This window comes from Cydia splendana, chromosome 9, assembly GCF_910591565.1.
Source record: "Cydia splendana chromosome 9, ilCydSple1.2, whole genome shotgun sequence".
Lineage (NCBI taxonomy): Eukaryota > Metazoa > Arthropoda > Insecta > Lepidoptera > Tortricidae > Cydia > Cydia splendana.
The window spans coordinates 2,563,934-2,590,647 of NC_085968.1; the positions used below are offsets into that span (position 1 = coordinate 2,563,934).

A 26,714-nucleotide genomic window follows, 5' to 3' on the forward strand; every position below is an offset into this window, starting at 1 on the left:
GCGCAAGGGGTTCATAACCCTCCGGCTGTGGAATGAAAACTTAATGCAAATGAACTTCATGCCAAAGTAATTATAATTCCAAAAAAATTTAGGTATCTACAATATCTACATACAGCGGTTTTTTTGAAGAAAGTAGGCATATAGTAGCAGCAACGCGCATGTGATACCCACCGTCTTGAAATAACGGTAAACCGCTTACGGTACGCGTTTGCTTGTTTTGTCACGAACTGGTAAGACGTTGGAACTTAAGTAGGTACTTTCGTTTTCAGAATTCGTAAGAAAGCGTAAAAAAACAAACGATAAACAATTCCAAATTCCCGTCACCTGTCATAAATCAAACTCAATCAAATCCCTCCTAATTCGAAATTCAAAACATCTGGAACGCGGGAGGGTTCGTTTCGTTCCCGTCCGTCAGTTGACTCCCGGCGTCCGGGCTGAACGTGCGTGTCTCGCGGCCCGTCGAGCGAACTTCGGTATTACGAAATACGAAAATAGTACGCGGTTCGGTGACAGTGAAATAAATGGTTTGAGTGGTACGGAGTTTGTGAAGCTTTTCACTCGGATTTTTGCTATATTGGTGAGTTTCCCTTAATTGGAGTGGCTGTGTCAGGATTTTTGGGGGTTTATTTAAACGTTAATTTGGTATTGGTGCTCGTTATTTGCCAGATAATGATCAAAGGTTTCCGAGGTTGTCCGTGGCAAATATTAATTATAAACAAATTCGATCTAATTAGATCGCTGACCGTTTTCCACGAACAAATTTAATTACTTACCTTATTAAAAATATGATGTTTTTTTTGCTTTTATGATTTTTATCAAAATTAAAAAATGTAAAATGTTTAGCTCACCTGGGGATTGAATATTAATACTTAGGCAGATATTAATTATACCTACTTAATGAAAAATCAACAATGGTTTTATTAAAAAATACTTACTTACTCATAAGTCATATAGATTTTAATAGAAAAGCAAAAATTTGGAAACACATAAATGGTTTTATCTGTACAGTCACCTACAATAATATGTTACCCAACGAAGGCCGCAAAAATATCTGACATGTATATTTGTAGCCACACATTATACACATTAAACATAATTATTACTGCAGGTCTTCTGATTAAAAAATAACAAAAAAATTAATTTGCATAAAAATATTTTTACTTAACTTTTTAAGATTGTGATGTGAGTTAAAAACCGGGCAAGTGCGAGTCGGACGCGCGCACGAAGGGTTCCGTACCATAATGCAAAAAAAAAAACAAAAAAAAAAGCAAAAAAAAAACGGTCACCCATCCAAATACTGACCACTCCCGACGTTGCTTAACTTTGGTCAAAAATCACGTTTGTTGTATGGGAGCCCCATTTAAATCTTTATTTTATTCTGTTTTTAGTATTTGTTGTTATAGCGGCAACAGAAATACATCATCTGTGAAAATTTCAACTGTCTAGCTATCACGGTTCGTGAGATACAGCCTGGTGACAGACGGACGGACGGACGGACGGACGGACGGACAGCGAAGTCTTAGTAATAGGGTCCCGTTTTACCCTTTGGGTACGGAACCCTAAAAATTAGGTAGTTTGTTAAAGTTTTTTAGGGTTCCGTACCCAAAGGGTAAAACGGGACCCTATTACTAAGACTCCGCTGTCCGTCCGTCCGTCAGTCCGTCCGTCTGTCACCAGGCTGTATCTAACGAACCGTGATAGCTAGACAGTTGAAATTTTCACAGATGATGTATTTCTGTTGCCGCTATAACAACAAATACTAAAACCTACGGAACCCTCGGTGGGCGAGTCCGACTCGCACTTGTCCGGTTTTTAGGGTTCCGTACCCAAAGGGTAAAACGGGACCCTATTACTAAGACTTCGCTGTCCGTCCGTCCGTCCGTCCGTCCGTCCGTCCGTCCGTCTGTCACCAGGCTGTATCTCACGAACCGTGATAGCTAGACAGTTGAAATTTTCACAGATGATGTATTTCTGTTGCCGCTATAACAACAAATACTAAAAACAGAATAAAATAAAGATTTAAATGGGGCTCCCATACAACAAACGTGATTTTTGACCAAAGTTAAGCAACGTCGGGAGTGGTCAGTATTTGGATGGGTGACCGTTTTTTTTTGCTTTTTTTTTGTTTTGTTTTTTGCATTATGGTACGGAACCCTTCGTGCGCGAGTCCGACTCGCACTTGCCCGGTTTTTTCAATATAGGCAACCTAACCTGTTTAGATCTTTATTGTAGAATAGGTACCTGCGTAATTTGTTCAGGTATAATTATTGCATATACCTACAGGTATAAATAATAAAATAGGTTGGTACAGTCACCTGCAATAATATGTTACGCAACGAAGGCCGCAAAAATATCTGACACGATCTTATTTGTCGAGCCATAAGAGCGTGTCACATATTTTTGCGGCCTTGGGTCAAAATCGGACAAAATTGGTAATTAAATGGTTAGGGAAGGTCTCTAAGACAATTTTCGCGTAGCAGCACCAGGTTTGGCACCTATTTACCAAATGCTATTTATTAAATTAAATCACATTAACTTTTATAATAAATTAATAAATAAATAAATATTATAGGACATTTTTACACAAATTGACTATAGTATAAACAACATTATTTGCGGTATTTGACACATTATGACTGACGTATATAGAGATGTAACTAACGCAAATCGATTGTCACAGCAAGCGATTACGATTGGATGGCACGTAGACTGAGGTATCGAATTGTGACGTATAATGAATTTTTATTTGAGATTTAAATAAAGCTAGAATTATATGGTTTTCCCGCAAGGTAAATGCATTTTATACACCGACCGAGTAGGTCGCACCCATTGTCAAAATTGAAACTAACTGGGGATCTATTTTAAAGTGTATTTATGTTATTTCTGTGTCAAATTTGTTGTCTGTTAAGTGACGATAAATATATCCATATTTACAATTAATTATCCACCTTTTCCTTATTTTTATTAAAAGAAAAATGAAAAATTCATATCGATTTACTTAGACGACTACTGTTTCGTATGCATGGAACAAGGATTCAGTACTTTATATTAAATAAAAGATTATTTACGATAATCAATAATTGTATTCAAAGACGCCATGTTCGCGAGTGCCCTCTTGCCACAGATAATCCTATTTATGACACATATGTCACATCCCCCCCTTATGCTAATTGATACTATACTAATTACAAAAGCTCTCGAGCCACTAGAAGTTATTTTAACTTAAATCAAATTCGCCCAAGTAGGCAGGTTTCCTCACCAACCTTCCCTTCCTTGTAACTACTGGCAAATCTAATGGCTCTGGGTTAGGTGCAGGTACATTTGGCACCGGTTGAAGAGGAACATGTGCACGAGGCTCCGGTGCAGGCGGCACCATTGCATCTTGTCTTCCCTGACTACCCCTCTCATGCAGTGCCTGGCTTACATCTGATGAGTCCAGCATATTATACTGATTTGTAACAATAAACTTATTTCTACTATGCCTAATATGTTTTTCATTGCGCCTAACTAAATTGCCCCTATCATTTTTAACAATGAATGATCTAGGTCCACTGGCTTTATCCACTATTTTACCAGAATACCAACACTTACTTCTATTAACATCTTGAACAATTACATCTTCCCCTCTTTGAAATGGTTTCTTAGCTTTTGAAGTTTTATTATAATTGTCCCTAGATTTTTCATTATTAATTAACATTTGATCTTTGACATTTACACATAACTTAGGTTTTAACACTTCTTTGGAACAGGGCAAATTTGTTCTTAATAATCTGCTCATTAACAACTCTGATGGGCTGTAATCCAAATTTGCTACTGGAGTGGTTCTATAATGTAACAGTGCTAAATCAAAATTAAAACCACTTTCATTACACTTTTTCATCAGATTTTTAACAATCCCCACAGCTTTCTCTGCTAGCCCATTTGATTGCGCATAATGTGGACTGGACTTGACTAATTCTATGCCATGCTTCTTTGCAAATTGTATGAATTCAAAACTACCAAATGGCATATTGTCACTGACTATTTGCCTAGGGATTCCTAGAGTACTAAATATCTTAATTAACTCATCTATAATATTAGTGGTTGATTTGTTTTTCAGTTTTGCAACCTCAATCCATTTTGAAAAGTAATCTACAACCACTAAAAAATCTTTACCCGCATAGTACCCAATGTCCATACCTACTTTACTAAAAGGAAGATCAGGAATCTCATGTGATATAATTGGCTGTTTGCAGTTTGACATCCTGTACTTTTCACATACTTTACATGCTAACACATAATCCTCTATATCTCTTGACATTCCTGGCCAGTACAGTACTTTCCTAGCTCTCTTTTTACACTTTACTACACCTGCATGCCCTGAGTGTATTATATCTAACATTTCCTTCCTTAATGCTTTAGGAACAAGGACCATATTTCCAAAGTATACAATATTATCTGTAACCATCAACTCATGTCTTAATTTGTACAACTTTTTTAATTCTACACCATAAATATTTCTATCATTTTTTGGCCATTCTGAACTATACCACATCTTTATTTGTTGCAAGTTACCATCTTTATTTGTTTCATTTAGGGCTCGCGGTCGAGTCCGTGTTTCGTTTACACGTTTCGAATACCCGTTTCCGAATAACACGTACACGGTTTTCTGGCCCGTTCCGCACGTGTAATTAAGAAACGTGTAATTAAGATCCGTCTCCACGGATAAACGGGTATTCGGAGAAACGGATCTTATTTACCCGTGGCTCCGGACACGTCCTTGAAGAGTAGCGAAGGAACGAACCGGCGCGGCGTACTCAAGAGTTAGAAACAAGTAGACGCAAGATTCATGACGAGTTTCCGTCATATTTAACCTTATTCGGTGATTCATAGAGTCGAAATTCAATAAACGGTTTCTGAGCAGGTAGTTTTTGCTTGCAATGTTGCAATACGAGTAGAAAATTAGAAATACAGTATACCTATGCTACTTATCAAAATAGTATTTTATATAAGACTTCAAATACTAATACTTTATGGTTTATTAATATAACTTGATAGCAATAAAATTAAAGTGCTTAAAAAAATTAAAAGCAATAAAGAGTATAAAGACTTTACATTAAAATCTGGCCATGCATGATCTGGTAGGTGGTGGTAGGTAAGTAAACAATATTCTTACCAATTGCATATTTTTAAACAGTTCTTATATTTTTAATAATTTGTATTCTGTATATTGTATGGGTGAGTTTTTACGAATATATTCTGTCAATAAGAAATGTATATTTTTTAATCTAATTATTTTTTAAGTTACGTAAGCCAGACATCTTAGTAATATTATAGTAAACCATGTAAAAATTAATAAATACAGTGTAACTCCATATAACGACATTAACGACACTGAAGGGACTGCGGATTTTTCGACGTTAAGTATAGAGAGCGGTTGTTAAATGGAGTGAAATAAAAAGGTCATCTTACTATTCTAAATATTCTAATGTATCTGTTTATAATATACTTAGGACACATTTTGCACAAGAAGAACATTCATTTCATACAAATAACAACGCCTATTAATTTATAACGTGTAACATCTTGTCAAAAGTCTAGTGCCCGAGGTAAACATGTGCAAGTTGATCATACAAAAACAAAAGACAAATTTTCTTAGAATCTCCGGTACGTCAGTCGAAGTAAACACGTGCTAGATAATAAAACAACAAAACAGCAAACAAAAAAACGTACACAGCTGCAGTTTTTATCAATTTCGGCAACTTAGAAAGTATTTCTTAATGATGTATTATGCCGTATTGTTGTCGTTAAATAGAGTGAGCGTGACGCTATATAGAGTGTATTACTGTATAGAAAACAAGGTAAACCAACCAAAGTCAAGCAATTTCGACATTTTAAGTTTGTCGTTAAAACGAGTGACGTTATAAAGAGTTTACACTGTAATCATGTGTATCTGCCAATAAGTAATGTATTTACAACTTTTAATATAATTTAGTATGAATTTATGAAAAGTAAGACTTTTCTTAAATTCATTATCTTATTATCATATTAAATGAACTTTAAGACTGTACTAATAAATATTATTTACAATTTTAGTAACAAAACAACAAAACGATTTTAAATTAAAGTAACTTGGAAAGACTGTATTTTACGAATTGGCCGACTAAGTGGCGAACTGGAGTCATACCTACTTACCTAAACACAATATCTTAAAAGTCATATTTATTTCGTGTTCATTTGCTTAGATACATTTGCTTCTTTAATTTTAGCCGCTGCATTTGTTACAATTTCATATATGTGTAGACAGGTTCTCCTTATTACACCGACATAAAGCTTATAATTAGCTATGGCAGTTCTGATAATGGCTTGGGACTTCTTGTTTTCGGCGATATCAGACAAAAGGGTATTGGAAAACAACACGTTCTAATGAATGGAACGCCACCGGCCAGCATTTATTACCTGAGCACTAGTGTGAAAGTGACTCCAGTCAACATGAATGATTACCAATTTTGAGATCTATCTTAATGTATTTAGCAATATAATTGCAAGGTAACCAAGGTAGCATGGGTTTTTATGGTTCTCGCGTGAAATCCTGCGTTTCAAATGCCGCTGTACTTTTTTTGCTTCGTTGGTAGATTAGTAACTAATCTAACAGTTAGGTAATTGATAAAAATAACAAATAACCACAAAGTAGTAGTAGGTAGTATTTGTCTGCATACCTATTCTTCGCGAAACTATATAACTTACACCATTATATATAAAATGTGTTTCTTTGATTGAAATGTAATATGTAATGAAATAAACTTAAAAGCAATAATAGTAAAAAAAAATTGGCCAAGTGCGAGTCGGACTCGCACACGAAGGGTTCCATACCATTATCTATAAAAACGGTCACCCATCCAAGTACTGACCCCGCCCGACGTTGCTTAACTTCGGTCAAAAATCACGTTTGTTGTATGGGAACCCCACTTAAGTCTTTATTTTATTCTGTTTTTAGTATTTGTTGTTATAGCGGCAACGGAAATACATCATCTGTGAAAATTTCAGCTGTCTATCACAGATCACGAGATACAGCCTGGTGACAGACGGACGGACGGACGGACGGACGGACGGACGGACGGACGGACGGACGGACGGACAGCGGAGTCTTAGTAATAGGGTCCCGTTTTACCCTTTGGGTACGGAACCCTAATTAAGGTTCTAAACTAGGGACGAGTTAGTTCAAAATTAAAAATAGTAGACTATATAGAATAGGGACACCTACTTCCATTCATATACAGAGTCATTTTTGGACCGTTAGCCATATTGTGCGAGGTGATTAGGTAGGTCATACTGAACAACTTTTTCTATGGGACCAACCTCGAAATCCCAAAAAAAATTTGGCCTTCCCATGGAAAACGTCGACATCGACATCCATTCGACCAAAATGTATGAAACGGCCAAAAAAATTTTTGTGATTTCGGAGTTGGTCCCATACAAAAAGTTGTTCAGTATGGCCTACCTAATCACCTCGCACAATATGGCTAACGGTCCAAAAATGACCCTGTATTGTATAGTTGTTAAATATGTTATATTAACACATAACTAAACTGATATAAATAATTTAAAAAAAATTCGTACGCTAAACGAGTTCATCTGAAGTCAACATTCAATACTAGACCTTGCATACCCAGAGCTAGAGCATTGATTGGCTCAAACTGTTTCGGATCCGTTCGGGCCGGTCTTAAGTACCCGTGTAAACGGAGATACGTATCTGAGAAACGTTTCTTGGGAACGGTTCTTGGATACGTATCCGGATCCCGGCGGTTCCGTGTAAACCGTGTTCTTAGCACCGCCGGTCTTAAGAACACGGGTATTCGTTTCGGCGTGTAACACGGATACCGGGAGCCCTAGTTTCATTTTGCAATTCTTTTAATTTACTTTCTGATATTTGCAAGTCTTTGTCTAGTCCATACACTTTTTCTGTTTCTACACTATGCACTAACTCTTTAAGTGTTGGCTCTATTTGCCCATTTGTTGAATTATAATGCCTAGACAAATAGTCAGCAACATACATTTGAGAACCTGGTATGTACTTAATGTCAAATTCATATTTTAAAAGTTTAAGAACCATTATTTGCAGTCTGGCTGAAATTTTATTGATGTCTTTATTCATTATCGCCACTAAAGGCTTATGGCCTGTTTCAACAACTATTTTGCGTCCGTAGACAAATTGGTGATATTTTTCCATTGCAAGACAAACTGCAAAGAGTTCTTTTTCGATGGGAGCCCATCTTTGTTGACATTCTGTATAACATCTAGAATAAAAAGATATTGGTTTACCATTTTGAAGAAGACAAGCTCCCATGCCACTTTTTGAGCTGTCAGTTTGTAGAGTCACCAAACCGTCTCTCTTTAAAATATCTAAGGTTGGTGCTTTACTAATTTTCATTTTTATTTCTTCAAAAGCTTGACTTTGTGCTGTACCCCAATCCCACAATACATCTTTTTTTAATAGATCCCTAAGTTTTTCAGTTGTTTTGGAGTATTGTGGTATAAACTTACTTAAATAATTGCACATACCTAAAAACTTTTGTAGTTCTTTAACATTTTTTGGTTCATTCAAGTCCACAATAGCCTTTACATGTTCAGGATCAGGTTTAATTCCTGATTTTGACACTAACAACCCTACATATTTAACAAAATCACTTCTATACTGAACTTTGTTTGGATTAAATTTTATTTACATTGAACTTCCTTGCTCTATCTATTACTTCACTTAAAATTTTATCATGGTCTGCTAAACTGTCCCCCGCAACAATTATGTCATCATAATACACATTTACCCCCTGTATATCACTAAATATGGCTGTATTTATTCTTTGCATTACCTCGGGAGCTGAAGAAATGCCGAATGGCATTCTCTTGAAAAAATACCTTCCGAAGGGAGTACCGAAGGTGCAGAGTTTTTGTTCATCCTCCAAACTCACTTGAAAAAACCCATCCTTCATGTCCAGTACTGTGAAGACACTTTTACCTGCAAGTGAATTATATATTTCTTCAGGTGAAGGAATTTGATAATTTTCTCGAAGAATGGCTTTATTCAACTCTTTGGGGTCTAAGCATAACCTAAGTGACTTATCTGGTTTTTCTACAATGACAAGATTGTTGCACCATGCGGTAGGTCCTTCTACTTTTTCAATTATTCCTCTACTTTCATAATTATTTAAAGTTTCTTTAAGTCTTTCCTTTATAGTCTGTGGAACTCTTCTAATAGGCTTAACTACTGGCTCTGAATTCTCTTTCAGCTTTATTGAATATGTACCTATATTGCCTAACCCATTAAACACATCATCATTTAATTTTACAAATTTATTCTTTTCTTCTGAGACTACAGCATCTACTCTTTTTATTAAATTGAATTGGACACAATCAGGCAAGCCTAAGATTGGTTTAACAGGCATATCCACAACAGTAAATCTTACATTGCCCTTTTTTCCCCTAACAGTACAGGTTAAATTAACACATCCCACAGTTTTCATTTTTTCTTCGTTATAAACAACTAACACTGTGGGTTCCCCGAGTTTACATTTGTCTAATTTTAAGCTTTCAAACAGTTCCAGTGATAAAGTACTACAGTCAGCACCAGAATCCAGTTTAAATTTTATATCTTCTCCTTCAACATTTATTACTTCATACCATTGTAACCTATCTGAGCTACTTACAGAGTCTACTACAAAGTCTTCCGAACTGCAGTCGCTGTCATTTGTAGATTCCCTGATGCCATCAACTTTGTTTTTTGTGGATCTTTGTTTTTGCTGCGGTTTCTCTTCTTTCTTCTTAAATCTACACATTTCTGCATAATGGTTATAAATGTTGCACACAGTACATCTTCTCCCATACGCAGGACATTTTCTTGGCTCATGTTTCTTACCACAATAACTGCAATTGTAATGAATCGGTTTCTTTACATCTTTTCTATAACGAGAACTTTCTCTTACCATATTTACTGACTGTACTTTTTCTTCCAGCTCTTTTACATTTTTCTTGCTGTATTCAGCAGCCTTGCATAATTCTAGTGCCGTATCCAAACTCAGTTCCTTCTCTCGTAACAATCTCTCCTTAATGCCCGTCTCACTCACACCTATCACTAACATATCTCTTACCATTCTATCTTCTTCTTTAAAGTTACATGTCTTAGCTGCATTCTTCGATCTTAAAACAAATCGTTCCACCGGTTCATCTGGCTCTTGTCGTAAATGATAAAATCTGTAGCTGTTCACGACGGTGTTAGTTTTGTTTTTAAAATGTTCATCAAACTTTTTAAGCAACTCAGCCCATTTTAATGTAGAAGTGTCACTCATACCATTGTAAATCTCTAAAATGTCTTCTCCCGCGCAGGTTAAGAAAATGGCTACCTTTTTTTCATCAGTCCCCTGTTCCAAATCCGTGGCCTGTATATATAAGTTAAACATCTGCTTGTATTTTTTCCAAGCCTCCGCATCTTCAATTTTGTATCCTTTAGGAGGCTGCAACCCCAGGGTCATTACGGGCGTTTCCTCCATTTTGTTTGATCCACAAAGGTTTTATTTTCTTAACAAAGACTTCTATTTACCACTTAGGTTTTTTCTTCTTGTTATACTCTGTTTTCACCTGACACCATGTTTCGTATGCATGGAACAAGGATTCAGTACTTTATATTAAATAAAAGATTATTTACGATAATCAATAATTGTATTCAAAGACGCCATGTTCGCGAGTGACCTCTTGCCACAGATAATCTTATTTATGACACATATGTCACAACTACCGATTCATAACGGTGGTGTCCGGCCAACCCTAAAATTAAAAAAAAAAGACGTAGAACGTAAACGTTCGCAGTGCAGTTGTTTTTCTTTGTGATTTCGATGTGCAAAACATTTTACGTAGTATTGCTGTTGTGAGTGACAGACGTCAAATACCGCAAATAATGTTGTTTATACTATAAGCCTCACGGTAAGCTCAAGAAGGCTTGTGTTGTGGGTACTCAGACAACGATATATATAATATATAAATACTTAAATACATAGAAAACAACCATGACTCAGGAACAAATATCTATATCATCATACAAATAGATGCCCTTACCAGGATTCGAACCCGGGACCATCGGCTTCGTAAGGCAGGGTCACTACCCACTAGGCCAGACCGGTCGTCAAATAACGTCGTATAATAAAGAAATATGCCCTGAGAAGAGGTTTCATTTTTCCAGATCAGTACCAGTATATGTCCAAACAGACGGACTGCAACCCGATTGCAACTTGTATGGGAACTGCACGCCAACTGCAACGTCGGCGTGCAGTTCCCATACAAGTTGCAGTCGGGTTGCAGTCCCTTTCTACCGGCCCTAAGGGCTTGTGCACAAATCACGCGAGGTTCGATAGGGAGGGGGGTCACGAAAAAATCACGATAGAACACGTTGGGAGAGGGGGTATAAGGAAACCTCACGTGTATTTTTCTACAGTGAACGAAACTAAGAAAGAAAAACCTACCACATGAGTAGATACTTTTTCTCGGTTTCGTTAAACATAAATCTTCACTCTGCACTTCAAAATAGCGAGTCTATTTAACGAAAATAGAAAAATAAACAAGATTTTCTATATACAATACTATTTATCTTAAAGGTCGAATGAAAAAATTTCAAAAAAATACACGTGAGGTTGTGTGGGGAGAGGGGGGTAGCCAAAAACCTCACTAAATATCACCAAAGGGGAGGGGGGGTCAAAAAGTAGCCGAAAACACCTCGCGTGATTTGTGCACAACCCCTAAGAGAAAAGCGTTTCTTACTTCAATTTGTTTTTTTATCGTCGTAGTTTCTCGTCTCTGTGGGAACTTACGTCTAATTTCAAACTGTAACAATAATGAAACCAAATGTTACTGAAGCCACGGGGAGTTTAAATTAGCAAATTTCTAACCGTTTGGCTTCTTGTAGTAGGCCTTGACTTGCAATTAGAGTTGTGCCGTTCTCGAGTACGTTCTTTGTTTACAATGGGGAATATTCTAGAGCGAGAACGTTCTCCATACAAAACAGAGAACGTTCTCGAGAACGGCAAAACCCGCACAAATATACGTGCAATAATAGACGATTTACTTGGGTACCTCTGTAATAAAAACCATGACTTCTTAGAAATTAGGTCCTTTCGTTTTTAAGAAGTCATGGTAAGGTACAGTCAAGGTATGTTTCGTTAACGACCTTTTATAATTCTGTACCTCGATTTTTGAAAAATTTGAAACCGTATTACCAAATATTTATGCTCTTAAGAAAGCCAAACGGTTACAAATTTGTTAATTTAAACAACCCCCGGCCCCAGGTTAATGACCGAGGTCGGCCAGGGTCGAAACCCCCATCCGTCTGGCCACAGTTCGAACAAGGACATTTTCTTTCATTCCGAATGGCGTCACTTGCATTTATCGAACTTGCAGTTCCAGAAGAATTTGTATTTTGATTTAAAGTGGCAAGCTGTACCCCTAGCAGTGGGGAGACACTCCAGACTTCGGGCAAACTCGGCTCCGTTCAGCTCAGCATTGCTCCGAGCAATTATTAGGGTTGACACAACTTGACGTCCCTTTGCGTGCACGACCACAGATAAGATAATGACTTGAATTTTGACAACCCTAAATAGCCGAAGGGGATAGTGCCATAAGTTGGAAAGGGATATCATGATTAGACCTTGAATCGCTGTCAAACTTCGGATTTGTAGGAAGTGTCCTTTCTGTACGGTAGTACTATTACTTATTCTGTGCCCCTGTACGGTTACCATCAGTTTGTCACTGACATAAACGCCGTCGAGAACGTAATTTACTTTCTATACATCCCATTTGCACTAATATGCGAGTGCGAGCGGGATGTATAGAAAGTAAATTACGTTCTCGACGGCGTTTATGTCAGTGACAAACTGATGGTAACCGTACTGGTGTAAACATCATTCGATAGCCTGACGTGGCGTACGCGTTTGCGTTAGTGTCATTTCGTATAGGATTTTGAGTTTCCAAAACGTCCCGCTTGGCGCGCTGTTCAAAATCCCACACAAAAAATAGACAACGCAAACGCGAGAACGCTCGTCACGGTATCGAATGAAATACACTAGGGGTTCCGAGCATGGCCCGATATGTTCTCGGCTGGTTTTTAAAGAGGGTTTTTAGTGTTCCGTACCTAAAGGGTAAAAACGGAACCCTATTAGGGGAGACCGAGCTGAGTTGTGACAGAGGAGAGTTGTGACATTGTCGATTTTTTGGGATCTATTAACTAAAAACTAGGTCGCAATAGCGTGCGTTTGTTAGTCAAGTTGCGAGCTAACAAACGCATACACTGTTGCGAGCTCACTAACAGTTATTAGATTCCAAAAAATCGACAATGTCACAACTCTCCTCTGTCACAACTCACCTCGGTCTCCCCTACTAAGACACCACAGTCTGTCTGTCTGTCTGTCACCAGGCTGTATCTCATGAACCGTGATAGCTAGACAGTTGAAGTTTTGAGAGATGATGTATTTTTGTATTGCCGCTATAACAACAAATAATAAAAACCGAATATAATAAATATTTAAGTGGGTCCATACAAAAAACAACATTTTTTTGGCGTTTTTTGCGTAATGAAAAAACAATGGTTTTTTTATTTATTTCAGGCTACTAGTGGCCCATCCATGAATTTAATACCTTAAAAACTAGTAACAGTAGTAGTAGTAATGGTACGGAACCCTCGGCGGGCGAGTCCGACTCGCACTTGTCCGGTTTTTTAATCCATATCCACCACTTAAAGCTCTAAGAGAAGTCCTCATTCCCTTTCATACCCATTCCCTTGTAAATCCATTTCTGATTGAACCCTCAAAACCCTTCGAATCAAAGAACTGGATACAATGCTCTTTTAACTCGGTAAGCTGCACAGATCACTTGTCTGTAGATGGAGCATATTAGAAGACTTGGTAACGCGCATTAGCAGCGGTAATTCAATTCGAACCGTAATTACGGCACAGTTTAGTAAATGAGAAAGACAAGGATTCATGTGACTCATGCGTTAGAGAAGGACAATGTGTATTTCAGTTGCAGAAGGTCCAGCTCGCAATATAATATTCTACAAGCAAAATGACGCCTTGTGATGAATGGATTTACTAAATCGGGACTTAATCGCGTATGGATAAGCTTGAAAGTTACCTTCGACGTTTCTGAAATTTATATGCTTAAAAGATACTTGTTATACGCAACGCAACGCATGACGAGTATGTTTTCAAGCATATAATTTTCAGGGTCCAGGTTGACATAACGCACTACATACGTTGCGTGCGAGTATATGGTTCAGTTTGTCCGTGCCTTTAATGCGGCGTCTGTCGGGGATAGTCTACGTCTACCGTTGGGAATCCAAAAGCTATCCTTTTTGAGGGGATATAGGAACAGCTCTCGGAACGTTTTTGTTGAGCCACGATTTGACTGCGTTTCATCGAGTCAATGGCCGTCAAGAACTGAATTTAGAAACGCTGACGGGGATGGATTGAATGGCTTACAGATTTCTTAAAATGCTTAAAATGAGACACATATTTATGTGTAGGTACGTGTATGTGTGTGTGTTTTGCTGGCGTCCATAGGCTATGGGGACCTTTTGCTTGGCGGACCGTATCAGTGCTTGCCACGGACGTGGTAAAAAAAAATCTCCAAAAACACTCGAAACTACTAAACTACACTTACAAATTTATTTACTCATAGTTTCGGAGTAAAAAAAACTAATAATTAATTGATAATGTCGCCATGCACTTTTGCGGCTGATGGTACAGTCACCCGCAATAATATGTTACACAACGAAGGCCGCAAAAATATCTGACACGATCTTATTTGTAGAGTCATAAGAACGTGTCACATATTTTTGCGGCCTTCGAAGAGTAACATATTATTGCAGGTGACTGTACGTAATCTAGTGTATAAAATGAACAGTTAAATCTCAAAAACATACTGCTTCGATGTTCTTTTGTTTTTTAGCGTAAACCGCCCGTTGCGTTTCTTTTTGCAACTCTCTGGGGACTCGCGCCGTCTATTTTGAAAGCATCCGGCGCCGTTCGACTAAAACGTAAAAAAAAACGGTTGCCTTTGACGTTAGAAAGAACAGTTTATAAATATCGCAGAGCAATTGCAGTTAGTCTGTGACTCTGTGCTTTTCTTTGGCAGATTGGTGCAGTGAATTTGTTTGGTTTGGTCTTTACCTAAAATAATAGAGACGTATACAATAGTACATTTCGATGCTAGTGCGGAAGGTATGTCATTACTTCACGAGTACCGAGATATCTTGCCACGAGCCGCAGGCGAGTGGGAAGACTCGGGACGAGTGAAGAATGACATTTCCGCACGTGTATCGAACGACGTTTTTTAATACAGTTGCGAAAAAATAAGTAAAACGTTGTTAATCGTACACTAAACAAAAGTGGTAACAGTGACAGCTCGCTTAGACGTCGTCTTTAAGTATATTATATCTATGGGCGTTTGACAGCTATTCCGTTCCATTCAGACAACTTATTAAGAACGGAATTTTCAATATTCAATATTAAAAAATAAACGTGTTATAATGATGAAGAGGTAAGTATTAAAATATGAAATATGTATATTTTTCATATTCTTACATTAACAGTAGGTTTTTATGCTGATAACGACGTTTAAAGGAAACTAATATTAACACTCATCAATAAGTAGTCGTGAATTGGAACAAGTATAAATTTAAAAAAATTGGAAAAGTAAAAAGCACTAGTTCGAGATAACCAACTTTCCGCACGCTAAACAGCTACGTAAAGTAGCACTTTTTGAGCAACTGTATTAAAAATGAATTGATGTGTCTTTCATTCATTTAAGTGCACATAATATAAATTTCTGAGGGTATGACGAGGAAATAATGTTATTAAATAGGTACTTAAATCTAATTTTGCTATATTATTAGTTAATTTGAGGATCAATATTAGTAAGTTTTTAGGTACATTAGGTATAAAATGATTAAAGGACATATAAGTGCCAAGATAAGGAGACATTTCGTGACTTTGATTTCTTTGTGGTAGTACGTAACCCTTATATTGCGTTTTTTCAAATATACTGGGGTTATTATTATTGTGGCAGCCGCCACAGCCTTCTGGCAGTCGTTGCACAAAGGTGGCCTAATACGCCACTGGTCCTCCTTACATTTAAGTTTAAGTACTAACATAGTTATATAAGTCGCTTTGTCTTACTAACAATATATGGATCTGAGAAATCTGAAATAAATAATTTTTATTTATTTATTATGTCACAAAGAGTAAAACCATAGAGAAATATAAGTAAGGAAAGAGTGCTAACTCCATACATCAGTTTTCTTACCAAAACGCGAGTTACTTATATCGTAGTAGGTATATAGCGTCAAGTAGTGGATATATTAGCACTCTTTCCTTGCCTACTTAAATTTCTCTATGGTAAAACAAAGTGATAAAGAGCTCCCTTGTAAACATCAAAAGCTATATGTCTATCACAATATACATGCTATGTTCTAAAATATGTTTTATTACGAGACGAAAACAAGATACTTTAACATAGTGGAGTCCCAGCGCGCCGCGTCGGACCCTACTCAAAACGAGGGGCAAATGAAGGCCGAGAGCGGGGAGGCCCTGTTTACAAGAATTACAAGTATACTCAGTTCAGTGGCGGATTTGCCCCTAAGGCCAAGTAGGCCCGGGCCTAGGGCGGCAAGATATTATTCAAAAAAAATCAATGATGATAACCAGAAATAACTCAAAATGTAGTCAATATGATGGGTGCTGAGAAAGCGGCGGCTACAGGGCCTGGGGCCTAGGGCGGCAAAGACTGCAAATCCGCCACTGAGTATACTTACGTATTTTGATTATTTAGTAAAACGTTGCAGATATTAATACGGATACGATTCTAATTTAAGAAGTTGTTATGATTTTTAATTGGGTTTGATACGACCTTTATCCTTATTATAAAAATATTACTTTGCTAATACGGGAAATAATAACGTGCTGGTCAACCAGTGCTAACCCGTTATACCTAGAGTTAGACCAAGAAAAGCCTGCAGCGATTTTGATAGCCCACACAGTTCAAGTGTTATTTACATCATTTCATAGGTTAACTGGAAGAGATCCCTTGAAGGGATAAGTTCGCCTTTGTACTAATGACGAATGTTATTTTTCCTGTTTTGTTTTGATTTTTGTACAATAAAGTGTTTTACTACTACTACTTCATAGATACCATACCGTACCTAAAGGGTAAAACGGGACCCTATTACTAAGACTCCGCTGTCCGTCCGTCCGTCTGTCACCAGGCTGTATCTCACGAACCGTGATAGCTACAGTTGAAATTTTCACAGATGATATATTTCTGTTGCCGCTATAAAAACAAATACTAAAAACAGAATAATATAAAGATTTAAGTGGGGCTCCCATACAACAAACGTGATTTTTGACTGAAGTTAAGCAACGTCGGGCGGGGTTCAGAGCCTCTACCATCAGTTTTAACATTGACATAACGCTCACGTCTACGTAATTTACTTTCTGTACATCTCGCTTCCACTATTGCTCGCATATGCGAGTACGAGCGAGATGCATAGAAAGTAAGTTACTTAAACGTGAGCGTTATGTCAATGTCAAAACTGGTGGTAGCCGTACAGCACTTGGATGGGTGACCGTTTTTTTTTGCCGTTTTTTGCATTAACTATGGTACGGAACCCTTCGTGCGCGAGTCCGACTCGCACTTGCCCGGTTTTTATGGTATAGGAGGTAAACGAGGAGACGAATTACCTGATGGTAAGTAATTACCGTCGCTCATGCCTGCAGCACAAAATTGCAAGTGCGTTGCCGGCTCTTAAGATATGCTAACCTACGCTCTTTTATTTAAGGTTTGAAAGTTCTATCGGTCCGGGAATACCGCGCAAAAAACGCTTTCGCCTATAACTTGCACGCTCGGGTCAAACCCTAACTGACCCGACGCGTTCGAAACAAAAACCCGTGAAACCCGGGAAGGGTGACAAGGGGTCAGTAAGTAATAAGTTAGCGGTTAGCGGTGACAGAATCTGAATCTTCTCGTTATACGGTAAAAACGGAATAACTAGCTGTTTACGTTCGACGTGTTGCCTCTCTGTCGCACTTGTAAATTCGTACGTAAGTGTGACAGGGAGCCAACACGTCGAACGTAATTTAACGCGTTTATCTCTGACGACCGGTGGTGTGAGGTTTTTGAAACAAACTTTAGTTAAACACGGTCATAAAATAAAGGTATTTAAAAAAACCGGCCAAGTGCGAGTCGGACTCGCCCACCGAGGGTTCAGTACTTTTTAGTATTTGTTGTTATAGCGGCAACAGAAATACATCATCTGTGAAAATGTCAACTGCCTAGCTATCACGGTTCATGAGATACAGCCTGGTGACAGACGGACGGACGAACGGACAGCGGAGTCTTAGTAATAGGGTCCCGTTTTTACCCTTTGGGTACGGAACACTAAAAAGAATCCAACTACTGTTCACTCGGTCACAGTAATTCAATCGGAAACACTGAGCCATTATCTTACAACGCTTAAGTGCCACATTTAATTTGCAAATGCGTTCGTTGCTGTCACGTCTCGGAGATTTAAAAAGATATTTGCACACTTAATGGATCACGTACACCATTCCACTAACCCGGGGTTAACCGATTAAACCTGGAGTTACCATGGTTACCAGTACAATTTGACACTAGGTTAACGGTTTAACCGCTTAATCCCGTGGGATGGTGCAAGTGGCCCTTAATGGATCACGTACAAGGACTATAGAGTGCAACTTTGGTGGCCATTCGGTGGATTTTAAAGTTTTAAAAGGATATAAGAAGTTTGTTGGTGCTCCTTGCATACTTAATGTGAGTTATAAGTATTTTGTTTACTGTGAGTTCTTAAACGGTTGGGTGTTGGAAGTGTCTTAAACGGTTGGGTGTTGGAAGTGTCTTAAACGGTTGAGTCTTGGAAGTGTCTACATTGTAAGCTCATTTGGTTAAGCCACGCAACGGAATAAAGATGCAGCGCTCTTTAGCAGATTTTTTGAGTAAATCTTTGTTGTGATTTTACTTCGTTTTAGTGACTTTTTGGTATGAGAATACTATATTTTACTTAGTTTTATTTCTTTAAATTGTATGGTTTAAGTAAGCTAAAGAAAATAAGGGGAAAAAAAGATAAAACTTAAGATATACTTTCACCGATCGTTTTTCGGCTTCTGCCAAAGTTTTAAGTTCATTTTGTACCTTTGTTAAGTGACTGTAACGAAGGTACAAAATGGTATACAAATTAAATTCCTACCTACTAATATTAAACCTTGCAGAGTCCATACCCTAATGGTTGAAAAAAACATTTTAGAGGTCTAAAATAAAGGCAAATACTAGAAAATCCTCACCAGAAAATATTTTCTTTCACGAAATTCGCAATTATTTTCAGACCCGTGAGAAACACGGGCTGCCGGATAATCCCAAACCCGATAATTATTCTCTTGCTTCAATTAATTACTACTTTGTCCCGTTCACAAAAACCTATTTATAACCTAAATGTATTGTATCTACTTTCTATTAGGTATGTACCTACTTTTGTAAATGAAAGGAGAGGGAGGGAAAGACCAAGAAAAGTTACTTATATGAGCCAAAGTAAAGGAGCGTGTAGGGGCCGTGTCGTACCAGGGGCCTTAACATGATGTCCTTATTGCGATTCTGTGCTATATAAGTTATATAGCTCCGTCCTTTAGCGATTCAGTTTAGGTCCTAAACAGAATCGCAATAAGGACATAATGGTAAGGCCCCAGGACAAGGGCTGGCTTCGGATCGACCAAGGAGACAACTTCATAGTGGCGTACCTAGGCGAAGTGGTCCCTCGCCCACGGCCTCGCACTTAAAGGGGCCTCGCGGAAGCTAACCCTTTTTAGGGTTCCGTACCCAAAGGGTAAAACGGGACCCTATTACTAAGACTTCGCTGTCCGTCCGTCCGTCCGTCTGTCACCAGGCTGTATCTCACGAACCGTGATAGCTAGACAGTTGAAATTTTCACAGATGATGTATTTCTGTTGCCGCTATTACAACAAATACTAAAAACAGAATAAAATAAAGATTTAAGTGGGGCTCCCATACAACAAACGTGATTTTTGACCGAAGTTAAGCAACGTCGGGCGGGGTCAGTACTTGGATGGGTGACCGTTTTTTTTTGCCGTTTTTCGCATCATGGTACGGAACCCTTTGTGCGCGAGCACTTACCCGGTTTTTATTATTATTACCTTGGGATTACACATTGAAAGAAAAAGGTCTCGCAGGTGCGACTTCGCCCACGCTAGATTAGTTCACGCTACGCCACTGCAACTTCATCTCGCTGCACCGACAAGAGCCCAGAGGGGCTACTGCGAAAACCGAAATTCGCAAATTGCGGGGATCTTTCTCTTTTACTCCAATGAAGGCGTAATTAGAGTGACAGAGAAAAATGCCCGCAATTTGCGAACTTCGATTTTCGCGGTTATAGCCCAGCTCTTAAATTGAATGATGATGACCTACTGAGGTTGTCCTTGTCTTTACTTCGCTCAGGATAATTTTAGTAATTATCTTTTACAAGTAAACTTTACTAAAACTCTTACCTACTTAAATACTTACCACGAGATCGTATTAGAGCGCCCAAAATGAACTTAAATAAATTTATATTTTTACACCCAGGGCTCTATCTGACTCGAAAATTCAATACTAACACATTAAATCCCGCCTTGAGTGATTTTAAAATAACAGCTTTTATCGATAATAGGATTTACAGAAAACACTATTTCACACACTAACACTAAAAAACCTTTTATGCCTTTTTTGAACATGTCTCGTTAGTCAAAATTGCATTTTTGTCCAAAATACGTTGAATATGAATTGAATTCTTTAACGGGTATTGGACAATTTAGATATTTGTCAGTATTCAACTATTCAATACATTCAACGTGTGTACAGTCGGCATCATACTTTTGAATGAGACTGTGTCAAAATTAGGTACCTATATTAACCTGTAGGAGCTTTAAAAACCGGGCAAGTGCGAGTCGGACTCGCGCACGAAGGGTTCCGTACCATAATGCAAAAAAAAAGAAAAAAAAAAGCAAACAAAAAACGGTCACCCATCCAAGTACTGACCACTCCCGACGTTGCTTAACTTTGGTCAAAAATCACGTTTGTTGTATGGGAGCCCCATTTAAATCTTTATTTTATTCTGTTTTTAGTATTTGTTGTTATAGCGGCAACAGAAATACATCATCTGTGAAAATTTCAACTGTCTAGCTATCACGGTTCGTGAGATACAGCCTGGTGACAGACGGACGGACGGACGGACGGACGGACAGTGAAGTCTTAGTAATAGGGTCCCGTTTTACCCTTTGGGTACGGAACCCTAAAAAGATGTATCTATATCATCACTAGACCTTACAAAACAAAGTCCCCCGCCGCGTCTGTCTGTTTGTGTTTGTATATTTGTTCGCGACAAACTCAAAAACTTCTGAACGGATTTTCATGCGGTTTTCACCTATATCAATAGTGTGATTCTTGAGGAAGGTTTAGGTGTATATTTGTTAACCCGTGCGAAGGCGGGGAGGGTCGCTATTGTTATAAAAATTGGCGGGCGTTAAAAAAAAGTAATCTGAAAACTGTTTTTAATAAATTTAATTAAAACACTAATGTAATGTAACAACTTCACGTCACTTTTGACACTGGTAGATCCGATCCATATCGTATCGAGATCTAATTTTTGACGTTTAATAAAATTTGAATCACGCCGTATAGGTTGGTTATTTGAACGAAAGGGATGATCTTTGAATCCCGATGTTCGCGGTGCCCTCTCGAGCCCTTCAGTTACCCCTAAAAACACTAAAGCTGTTGACGTTCACGCCAAATGTAGTGTCACAGCTAACACATTACCTCGCCTTCCACACACGAGTGCCCTCCACGGCGGCAAGTGTTATGGCTTTCCCGTTTAGTTTAAACTTCGGTGTTCGAGGGGCGATGTCCTGGTTTAGAGTACAGGGGAGAATGTTAGGTAGGTATGTGATCTTATTTCACTAACATGCTTCTTGAGTCCACAGATTAAACAGACATCGTATTATGATGAGCGTGAAGTCACCACACAAAGTACCAAGCTACGTCATAAACCATTTTCGAATGACCAAACCATTTACGACTAGGAGTACAGGTCGCACATGTGGTCGCATAAATCATTAAGCCCACGCCAATGACCTTCGATCTGAATCCCTTAGTTTTCTAATGTTTTTTGTAGCTTATCATATTAACAGCAACGGCTTTAAGCAATATAGTATGCCATATTTACTTCAAATTTTAGGCTAAAAAACTGGTGTTCTTGCCGTAACTTTTGCATTCATTAGTTTAAAATTAAAACCACACGTTTTTCGAGACGTCAAAGACGAACCCAACTATGTAGATTTCGTACATGTAAGATCCTTCACAGCAATCTAGATACAAAAATCTATTTTTTTAGACAATGTTTAAAAAAATCATAAAAAAATAAGTATTAATTTCTTTCAAAATCCGGTAGACAAAAACGGAGACAAAAAATTGAAGATCCGATAACCGTCTATCTTATAATTCTATCTGTAGTGCAAAAAAAGGAGATACGATTCAAACCTTGTCAAAAATCGATAAAAACCTCGGTTAGCCCCTTGAGCGGTCGCGCTCACTTCTTTTTCTTCTTCTTCTTTATTAGGGGCTATATAAGGCTCCAAAGCCTATGTATCACTGCGACCATTCCTGATCTATTGTAATCGCCACCTATTACAACTCTCGATCCAACCCTGCAGCTTCGAATAGCTGCTAACTTTACCTCCTCCGGGCGTAATATGTGTCCGCCCAAGATTAGGTCACGAGTACGCATTAGGCAAGGGCACTCTGTGAGGATGTGCAACGGGCACGCGCTCACTTACAAAATTATTAGCACTGTACCGCGGTGAACACGAGTTGTCTCTCTTACAAACCTTTAAATTCTGTCTCGTTCTAACAAACAGAAATGTCAAAATAACGGATAGAGTTACACCATGAAAAGTCTGCAACGATTTTGATAGCATATGCAGTACAAGTGTTAGTTACACGTCATAATTTCATAGAAGTTTGACGTTTAAAATAACACTTGCACTGCGGGTGCTATCAAAATAATTGCAGACTTGTATTGGTCTAACTCTAGCGATAAACTATTATTAACGGTTTGCTAGATTCCTAGATTTGACAGACGTATCTGAATAACGTCATGAGCCGTTTGTACCAAGACAATCTATAAATCTATTGCTCATACTGCTACTGAGCGATCGACTCGCTTGCTCGATATATCGACTAGAATAGCATTCCGTTCGAAACAATGTCTTTGTCTTTACCTTTAACCTTTAGTCACAGATTACATAAGCCGGCGGTCGGCAACCTGCGGCCCGCAGGCCGCATGCGGCTCGTGAAACTCTCACTTGCGGCCTGCGAGCCTCTCTGGCTATGTAATATTGAGAAATGACAATGTCTGATAAAGTCATAAATATTAACAAAGTGCGGCCCGCGTCAACTTACTCATCGTTAACTACGCTACTAAACCTACGCAAAAAAAGGTTGCCGACCGCTGACATAAGCGATACGCCACTTTGTACTAAACGTAAATTTCTATTGTTGTCAGTAATTGGGCCATTATCTGTGCTTGAACTATTTTCAACATTTCGGTCACTTTTTCAACACTGGAGGCCGATTGATATAGTGTTAGACCAAGAAAAGTCTGCAGCGATTTTGATAGCCCACTCAGTGCAAATGTTATTATGTCATAATTTCATAGAAGTTTGACGTTTAAAATAACATTTGCACTGCGTGGGCTACCAAAATCGCAGCAGACTTCTCTTGGTCTAACTCTAAAAATCTTAATTTTATATGTGATAACTGCCTTATAGGTACCCTAGTAAGAGGATATTAAATATACATACCCTTAGTCATACTTGGAAAGTATTTTTTATTAAAACTTAATTTAACACCCGTGTACGGACTGTTTTATAAATTTTATAATCAAACGTTACCGTGAAACCTTTTATTATGTAAACAGTTTGGAAACCCTGGGATTTTGTCAATTAAAAGTTTGAAATAAGGATTAAACTATTAATGACTAGTCTTCCTTGTTCCATTCTAGTCCATTGGTTTTTAATCCGCCTTGGTGGCGGCCCCGGGCAGTAACTGAAAACCTCTGAGAATTTAAAAATAAAACAACCCCTTAGCCTCTACCATCAGTTTTAACATTGACATAACGCTCACGTCTACGTAATTTACTTTCTGTACATCTCGCTTGCACTATTGCTCGCATATGCGAGTACGAGCGAGATGCATAGAAAGTAAGTTACGTAAACGTGAGCGTTATGTCAATGTCAAAACTGGTGGTAGCCGTACTTGTTGACTTAGGTATAACATAGGTAATTACCACGGTAATTACCATGACATATAAGGTGTCGAGACATAGACGGTCACTAAGGAGGCTGTGCAATACGAGTAGCACAGAGAGACATGGAGCGCGCCATACCATGAAGAGAGGCCTAATATGCTCAGCAGTGAGCGCTGAAGGCTAAAATGATGATCATCCGTTCTTGTCCGGGACGGATTTACAAGCACATAGAACGTAAGTTCGTTTGATCATGTAACTATAGATCATCATCATCATCATCTCAGCCATAAGACGTCCACTGCTGAACATAGGCCTCCCCCTTGGAACTCCATTCGTACCGGTTGGAAGCGACCCGCATCCAGCGTCCTCCGGCGGCCTTAACAAGGTCGTCTGTCCATCTTGTGGGTGGACGTCCTACGCTGCGCTTGCTAGTCCGTGGTCTCCACTCGAGCACTTTTCGACCCCATCGGCCATCTTCTCTGCGTGAAATGTGGCCTGCCCATTGCCACTTCAGCTTGCTAATCCGGTGGGCTATGTCGGTGACTTTAGTTCGTCTACGGATCTACGGATTATATTGGAAGTTATAGTTGGTCAAGCAAATCTTGTCAGTAGAAAAAGGCGCGAAATTCAAATCTTCTATGAGACGAAATCCTTTCGCGCCTACATTTTTCAAATTTGCCGCCTTTTGACAAGATCTTCTTGACCAACTATAACTTCCAATATAATGAGTCTAAAACACAGTCGACTCTGAATCGTCCGAAATTAATGTTTTTTTTTAAAGCAGAGGACTCAAAGCACAAGTGTTCAAGTGTTGTAGTTCAAATAAGAAAAAACTTAAATCTCAGAAACACCACTCTAAACGATAGTAAGAAGAGTAATTTTCTTGCTCCAAGACACACAAAACGACGTACCCGAACAAAACTTCCACGTCCAGTTAAGGTTCTCAAACTTTACCGTCTCGTTACCTCAAAACCGCTGACCTACTCAACTCAAAACATGCACGAAATTGCTCCGAAGAAAAGTGAGGGACGCTGGAAGCACGGTATTCTGTACAATAATGATGTGCGCGTAATTTTTCATGGTTTTTGCAGCTTTATGGCGTATTTGTTAAGTATTTTTTATGTTATTATTGTTAAAAATCCACGGATTTTAATGCTTTCAATTGTCAGGAACACAAAAAAAACACAATAATGACATATAGTTTACTTAAGCGTTTGCAGTGCCATCTGCGTTAAACTTTGCGCTTTTATTCTCAATGGTCACTCACATCAACTTATTTGATGAAATTGATAGAATGTTCGCAATGAATACCAAATTTTATGAAAAAATATACAATACGAATATATGGAAAATAAAACGACAAACACATAAAGTGAAAAATTGCCCTAAACAGTACTAAACACTTACTTCAAATAGCAGAAAAGATAATGAATATTCTTGCGCACTTCCACCATAACAGGGCGGAAGTAGTTCAGTTCCGTATTATATTAAAGTCTACGTGTAGGAAATCATCCGGAGAGACATGCGGGACCTACTTTTATAGAGGCTGGATGTGCTTTTACTTTTTCTTTGTATTCGATTATCTGTCTTTTTCTTGGACATATTTGACCTTTTTCTTGGCAACATTTCTTACAGAATACATTTTGCTTACCTTGTTTTGTAATGTTACAGTTAAACCCGTTTTAAGTGAAATCGCGTTTTCCTTAGTTAACACTAATTTTCCGTAGCGCCTTGGTGAAAAGGCGTTTTACTAATTATTCAAAATTTAATTCAGCGAAAACTAGTTTTGCCAAAAGTCAAAAGCATTTATTTGCCATACATAACATCATTGTATCACTATTTGCACCGTATTAAGGGGTTGTGCACAAATCACGCGAGGTGTTTTCGGCTACTTTTTGACCCCCCCTCCCCGTTGGTGATATTTCGTAAGGTTTTTGGTTACCCCCCCTCCCCCACATAACCTAACGTGTATTTTTTTGAAATGTTTCTATCCGCCGGTCAAGGCCACGCGCTACAAAATTTCGTGAAATAGACTCGCTATTTTGAAGTGCGGAGTGAAGATTTATGTTTAACGAAACCGAGAAAAAGTATCTACTCATGTGGTAGGTATTTTTTCTTAGTTTCGTTCACTGTAGAAAAATACACGTGAGGTCTCCTTATACGTGATCTGTCGTGATTTTTTCGTGACCCCCACCCCACCCCTCCTATGGAACCTCGCGTGATTTGTGCACAAGCCCTAAGGCGTACAATTTTTGCCTCGGGAAAATAGAACAAAACAGTGAACTTTTGTGTTTCAGCATTGTATGTACTTACCTCCCTAAAAGGATTTTTGAAA

General features: G+C 38.4%; 1 protein-coding gene across 1 annotated transcript in view; it reads left to right on the top strand.

Annotated features, from left to right (window-relative positions):
• The first annotated feature begins 251 nt into the window (after positions 1-251).
• The window catches only part of LOC134793353 (glutamate receptor-interacting protein 1), a 516,543-nt gene continuing 490,080 nt past the window's right edge, over positions 252-26,714 (top strand). The window contains exon 1 of the mRNA XM_063764910.1: positions 252-577. The gene's annotated coding sequence lies outside the window, so the exon portion shown is untranslated. The remainder of the gene's footprint in view (positions 578-26,714) is intronic.